Below are 6,888 nucleotides of genomic sequence, written 5' to 3'. Positions count from 1 at the left end.
GAGCACAGGCCTGCAGCTCGTGTCCGTGGTGGGTGTGGGTCTCGGTCAGCGGTACCTGTGTGGGGGAAGCCCGGTCATTACGAGACGTGCGTGGCACTTACCGGGTCTGCGCGCTCCAGCGCACAGTGGAGTCTGCCTGTCTTCCCGCTAGGAGTCCGTTGTTATCGCCCTGTTAACGAGCTCCAAGCTCGGATTATCTCGTCTGTGACACTTCCAGAACACACTTACCGATTTCTGAGATTATATTGCCGTGGCAGGGGAACATTTGTATACATGTTTAAATATATGAGAAATACTGAACATTAATTTTATAACAAAATCACGGGTATCTTTAGGTTCAGGGAACTAGAATAGGCCACTCGGATAAGTAGGGTCGATAGTTACGTTCATTTGTTAAAATATTCTAATGAAGTATGTGAACTAAAGTGCTGATTTTCTGAGATAAGATTCATGGGACACGGGTCATATAACAATATTTTCTATTTTGTTTTGTGAAATTGATTCTGCCTTGTTTTTAATTGTATCATTGAAGATGTATTTTAAACCAAAGGGATTAAATTTTATATGTCTATTTCGTAATATGTCATTTCCTGTCATTCAACTGGACTGACTCAGTTAAAGAAAACTTGAGATCTGAGGCTGTTCGAGCTGGGCCAGCAGGTCGCTCGGAGGTGACGGTGTTAGACCCCACGTGGCACCAGCAGCTTGAAACACGCTGGGCATGTGTGCGTGCGTGCCCAGACTCACGAGAGGACAGTGGACGGGAGGGACTGCGGTCTGGCCATCCCTCCTCGGGGTGGTTTCTCACCTCTCTCCTCTGTCTCTCTCTCCTGTGAGCACACACACCCTGTAGCAAAACACTATATAGACACTTGTATATCTATATATATAATATATAACAGTATTATACACATACATAAGAAACATGTTATATACGTGTGCGTGTGTACAACATAATTAGCACCATCTCCTATTTCTCGATGTAGACTTACGTCGCTTCCTTCATGGTAATTTTTTCTTAGAGATGTCTGAAGTCTAAATAACTATTAGGTAAGGAAGCTCCTAATAACTTCTAACTCACATCAGAATTAACCCTTCCAAAACTGCAGGCAAATTTCATACCTAAACTTAGTGTTCCTAGTTTTTTTTTTTTTTTTTTTAAGAATTATTTTGTTGGGACCAGCAGATGGCGTAATGGCTATGTCACTGGACTCCCATGTAGTCGACCGTGGTTCGAGTCCCAGACCCAGTGGCTTAAACTCACGCTGGGTGCGTGCGCATGCGTACACAAGATCCCAAGGGGAGAGTGGAGGAGAAGGAATTGCAGTGTGACCATTCCCCCTGGAAGGTGATTTCTCGCTTTCTATCTCTCTTTCTCTCTCTCTGTCTTGCTGGCGAGTGCATGTACCCTATAGCAAAAATCTCTCCCCAAAAAAAAAAAATTATTTAATTTAATTTTATTTATTTATTTTCATTTGACCAGACAGGGACAGAGTAAGGGAGAGAGAGAAAAAATGAGAAAGCAAGCTGCCAGGTTCAGGACTCAAACTGTGGTCAGTCATGTGGGAGTCCGGCATGCTTAACCACCATACCACCTGCCAGCCCTAAACCAAACAAACAAAAAGTAGTTTAAACACCTACCAATAACGTTTTCATCAGATTTTTTTTTTGAGAGAGAGTTTTTTTGTTCTAGGGTGCTTATGCTTGCCAGAGAGACAGAAAGCAAAAAATGATCCCCCCCCCAGGGGAGATGACCTCACTACAATCCATTCTCCTCTCAGGATTTTGGGCACGCATGCACATGCTCCCAGTGTGAGTTTTAAGTCGCTGGGTCCAGGTCTTGAACTGCAGTCATCTACATGGGAGTCCAGAGACATAACCATTATGCCACCTGCTGGTCCCTTAATCAGGATTTCTAAACCTAGGACGAGCAGTTGGTGTAATGGCTATGTCGCTGGACTCCCACGTAGTCGACTGCAGTTCAAGTCCCGGACCCAGTAACTTAAAACTCAGGCCGGGCGCATGTGCATGTGTGCCCAAGATCCCAAGAGGAGAATGGAGGAGAAGGGATTGCGGTCAGGCCATTCGCCCTGGGGGGTGATTTCTCACTTTCTGTCTCTATCTGTCTGTCTTTCTGGCGAGCTCACGACCCTATAGCAAAAACCTCTCCAAAAAGAATTTTTTTTCCTAAACCTAGCAGCTGTCCTGTGCATACTCTGCACCCAGAGCCTGAGTAGGGTAGACTCAGTGTGTTTGCAGTGAGCGCGTCAGTCAGTGACAAACTTTTGATGCATGTTCTGTGACCTCCATCCACTTTTTACTCTAATCCTTGGACAGAAACCCAGACTTCACCCTGGCCTCAGCTCCTGACCACTCAGCATCTCCCGAGTCCAGCTCTGCACAGGAAGTAGGGACCCACAGCCTGCGCTCCTGTGGGCACCCCACATCCGCTGACCCTGTCTCAGCTCTTCCTTCTGCCTCAGACCTGGGTAGGCCTTGGCAGAGTGGCATTGCCCGACCACTCTGGGAGATTCCCCAGCTCCTCCTGCCTGGTGGTGATCACACCTTCCCGCCCTTGCCACACGCCAACTTCCTGGAGAGCTGGCCAGGTGTTTTGGGCAACTTGGGTGCTCTGGCACCCAGCCCGACGCTGGTTACACGGCAGACGCTCGGTAAGTGATCCGTAACGAAGGGACTAGTCGGTGCCGGCAAGTAACCCGGTCACTTGCAAGACATCGGCAGGGAGTTTTTGCAAGTTAGGAGCTCAGTGAGCTGTCAGGGACATGCTGGGAGTGTGCGAGCCTGGCTGGGGCCAGGGGTGGGTCGTGGGGACCCTGCGGGCGATGCGCTGGCACTAGCTCTTAATAAAAAAGAAACTGGGGGCCCAGCCGGTGGCGTGGTGGTTAAGGGGCTGGACTCCTCCATGGCTGACCGCCACTTGAGTCCTAGACCTGGTGGCTTTGAAAACACGCTGGACGCTGGCTGTGTTTGCCGAAAATCCTGGGAGAAGGGATCGCGGTGTGGCCATCTCCCCCTGGAGGGTGATTTTTCACTGCCTCTCTGTCTCTGCCACATGTGCCCTATGGCAAAAATCTAAGAAAAAAACACCCTTGTTTTTAAAATTATAAGACGGATTATTTAAAAAAAATCATTTACTTGGGCCAGCAGGTGGCATGGTGGTTAAGGGTGCTGGTCTCCCACATAGCCAACCATGGTTCTAGTCCTGGACCTAGTGGCTTGCTTTCTCACTTTCCATCTCTCTCGCTCTCTCCTCCCCTGTCCCTCACTGGTCAAATTAAAATTAATTAATTAAGATGTATAAAAAGTATTTAATTCTATTTATCATTTTTTAATTTGATCAGAGAGAGAGGGAAAGTGAGAAAGCAAGTCTCCAGGCCCAGGACTCGAACCCTGGTTGACCATGTGGAAGCCCAGTACGTTAACCACTACCACCTGCTGGCCTACAAGATGGATTCTTAACAGTCAAGAATATGTCCAGTTAGTATTTTATAGATCTGCCGAATTGCCTTCCAAAGTGAACCTTGGCATCCTTACCAGCCAGGCTGAGCGAGCTGGCTTCTCAGACCCACTGCTTCGATTGCACTTCCCTGCTTGAGTGACACCGCGCAGACAGCATTCTGGGGCTTGTACTCGGTTCCCATGAGCAGCAGATGGCCGGGGGTGCTGGGCAGCCGCAGGGATGCTATTACCGGGCCACACCGAGCACTTGCCTCAGTGGCTGTGGTGACTAGCGTAAGCCCAGATCCTGCGGGCCAGCCGACTCAGGAGGGCCAGGCGCCCCTGCCCCTGGAACAGGTCGCCTCTCCAGGAAGCCCTGGGGGAGCCAGCAAGGGAGAGGAGGTGGAGGGGGACCAGCGTCTCCATTTCATAGAAGCAAGCCGCTGAGGGCCTGGTGACATCTCACAGCAGACCCAGCGCCATCTCTGCACCCTTCCCAGAGCCCGGCCTGCTGTTCATTGGCTGTGGAGACGGTGGCCCTGTCCAGCTGCCCCCCATCCCTCGAGCTGAACCCCTAGTCTGTTCATCTTTCAGAGGTCCGTCCTCAAGGCAGGCGGGCCAGCCCTGTGGAGGCCTGCAGACCCATTGGAATGGCCGTGTCCGCAGGGCAGGACGGGCCTGCACTCCTGCTCCAGCCTCCTTGGGCGGGGAGGGGCTGGCAGCCTTGTGCAGCAGCTTCCAGGGGGTGGGCGCTGAATCCCCGTTAGTCAGGTCCCTGCTGCTAGCGACAGGATGAACCAGGACGCCTCAGGAAGTGTCTTCTGATTTTCCATACGGCACTTGGGTCACACTTGCTTTGCAAGTCGCGTCATTTTTTTGTTCAGAGTGGACATTTTAGGGCCGGCTCCATGGCACAGCAGTGATACCCTGATAGAAGCCAGATCCCACTCAGTGACTGCAGTTTGAGTCCCGAGTGCCCAAGAGCTGACGGACAGGAGGACTAGAGGAAGAGATTGGTGGTGTGACCACGCCCTGTGGAGGGTGCTCATCTCTCTCTCCCCGTCTCACGTGCAATGTTATTTATCATTATTATGTTTAAAGAATTATTTTATTTAACTTTATTTAATTTGACCAGAGAGGGACGGAGTGAGAGAGAGAGTGAGAAAGCCGGCAGGTCTGGACTCGAACTGAGGTAAGCCATGTGGAAGTCCAGAGCCCTTAACCACCATGCCACCTGCAGGCCCTACGATATTATTTATTATTAATACATGGAGGGATGCTCCCTCCTGCCCGCTGCCATCTCCAGCACACACAGATGTCCCCGTCACTGTAAGGTAGCGGCACTTCTGGAGTCTTGTATGGATGTGGTCCTCCAGTGCGTGTTCCATTCGGGCTGGCTTCTTTAACTCAGCATGGTAATATTGAGACTCACCTACTTGTTTGTGTGGGTCAGTTTCATTTAATTCCACATCACCTGAAAAGAAAAAACGACATTGTAGAGGCCACTCCGGAATTCAGACTCTCCCCCTTCTCCAGGGTTTGCCATCGCTGCTGTTTGCCTGTTCAGTGCCTTTTCTGAACTCTTCCAGAAGGTCTGTATGCCGTGCTCTCTGCACACCGAGATCTCTGTCCAGTTAGCTAACTGGCCGGCTAGTGATTGGACCAAGATTTCTTCCTAAACACCCAGGACTCTTAAGTCCCTCAATCTTTGCTCTATGGGGGTGCTGGGTGCAGCTTTAACATTCATGCAAGCAACAGACAGCTCTGCCCTAGCCTTCAACTCCTCGTGCAGGGCCTCCAGGTCTCCCTGCGCACACACACTTCCTGTGCACGTGCACGGCCTCTGCCCTTTGGGGTCCTAGCATTTCTGGAGTCTTCCACAGCACCTGTGCAGTCCTCTTGCCTGGTTTTTCCTTTTAGCCTGGTGTCTCCCTCAGCTAGCCATAAAATTAGACCTTTTTTTTTTTTAAAGAATTATTTATTTAATTTGATTTATTCATTCATTTATTTTCATTTGGCCAGAGAGAGACACAGAGAAAGAGAGAGAGGGAAAGTGTGAAAGGAAGCCACCAAGTCTGAGACTTGAACTGTGGTCGGCCATGTGGGAGTGTCCAGCACCTTAACCACCACGCCATCTGCTAGTCCCAAAATTAGACCATTTATGGCAACTATTTTTGACAAGTTTCCCTGAGGAGAAGGGGTTTTGGACTGGGTCTGCTCCAAGTCAGGTCAAGTGAAGGCAGCCTTGCGAGCAGGATTTTCTGGGGGCCGCCAGACGAGTTGAGCGCATTCTCCAGGTTGCAGCTTGGTTTCAGGGGTGCATGCATACGTCAGACTTGCCAAACTATACACTTCAAGTGGTGCAGCTTATTGTATGTGAATTATAGCTCAAACGGCTTTTAGAAAGGATTACCTGAAAGAATTAAAGATTATACTACTTGAAAACAACATCTCCCTTCTGTACTCCAGCTTTCGTGGCTGTGTCCAGAGCAGACATAATCCTGTCTCTGAGACCCTTCCTGGGTCCTGTGATTGAGATTCTGCCCTAGCCAACCTCTAGGCTGCTGCTCAGCTGCCAGGGTGCCTGCCATCATCACTAACTCCCTATCCTTACCCTGGTTAACACCTACCCTTCACATGGCCAGGGCTGGTCCAGGTCCTGCCCTGTGCTTCCCCCAGGAATGTCTCCTGCTCTCCCTGTCCAGGCACTCACCTCCCTGTGTACTGGAATCCTGTTTAGCAGTTGCCTCTGCCTGGCGCAGGTGGGCTCCAGAAGGGAGGCAGGCTGGGTTTATTCTTGGTGTACTGGGAAGCACTTGGCAGGGGCCTGGTTAAATGTCTGCTGGTCGAAACAAACTCAGCGAAACTCCGGAACGACCTAAATACTCAACAACAAGGCCTGACGTGGGCCTGGGGCTGTGTGGGCAGGATGCTCTGCGGTCCTGGAAGCCTGGAGGCTTAGGGACGTCTTGGCACAGGTAGGGTGACGGCAGGAGGCCAGGACACTTACTTTCAATCAGGTCGTGGTGTGGCCTCACCCAGCGACCTATTTCCCCATTGCCAGGAGCCCTTTGGACACACTGCCTCGACCAGGCTGGGAGGAAACCGCCATCCACAGCTCTCCCTCTTGCTCTGCCTGTCTCCTCTGAGTCTTCCCGCAGGTGTGAGGCTGACGGTCAGCAAGAGCCCAACACGACCCCTATCCAGACCCTCTGCTCCTGGCAGTGGGCCCACGAAGCCTCCTCTTAGGGCGGCCAGGCAGCAGGCGAGGCGTTGCAGCAGGGCCTCCTCTCGTGGCCCTGCCCACGCCTGGCTGCCTGGCTGCGGGCATGCACGGCCTTCCCAGTGGCCCCATGCCAGGCGGGAGCCGGCCTGGCATGTCTGGCCCAGCTGGCAGCAGCCACCTCCCCCTGGCACCCAGCCCCTGGC

The sequence above is a fragment of the Tupaia chinensis genome, unplaced genomic scaffold (genome assembly GCF_000334495.1).
Source record: "Tupaia chinensis unplaced genomic scaffold, TupChi_1.0 Scaffold000045_1, whole genome shotgun sequence".
NCBI classification, from domain to species: Eukaryota; Metazoa; Chordata; class Mammalia; order Scandentia; family Tupaiidae; genus Tupaia; species Tupaia belangeri.
This window is presented reverse-complemented; position numbering follows the sequence as displayed.